Raw genomic sequence first — 311 nt, forward strand, 5'->3', positions numbered from 1 at the left:
GGGGGGATGGTGTGGGGGGATGCAAAATGATTGAACATATCAATGACATGTGCGTTCAAGTATGTTTTGATTAAAATATGTGGTTCAAAAGTCTTGAAAGTAAAAAAAATGAGGTCCTACAGATTTTGACACAGAAGGAAACTAAATAATAATGCAACAAGGTTGAGGTAAAAATAAGCCAGATTGCTTTACCGTGAAATGTAATTCAACAAAAGGAAGTTTCAAGTACCCATATTGGATTGCAGTTCAGATGCACTGAATTTATTACTTTCATGGTTGCGTCCCCAAATTGGAACCCTTTTTTTTTTTTT

The 311-nt window shown here is 35.0% G+C and overlaps 1 protein-coding gene across 1 annotated transcript in view; it reads right to left on the bottom strand.

Annotated features, from left to right (window-relative positions):
* The window catches only part of LOC122083449 (glyoxylate/succinic semialdehyde reductase 2, chloroplastic), a 5855-nt gene that overhangs the window by 1869 nt on the left and 3675 nt on the right, over positions 1-311 (bottom strand). The window lies entirely within an intron of this gene.

The sequence above is a fragment of the Macadamia integrifolia genome, chromosome 7, assembly GCF_013358625.1.
Source record: "Macadamia integrifolia cultivar HAES 741 chromosome 7, SCU_Mint_v3, whole genome shotgun sequence".
Taxonomy (NCBI): domain Eukaryota; kingdom Viridiplantae; phylum Streptophyta; class Magnoliopsida; order Proteales; family Proteaceae; genus Macadamia; species Macadamia integrifolia.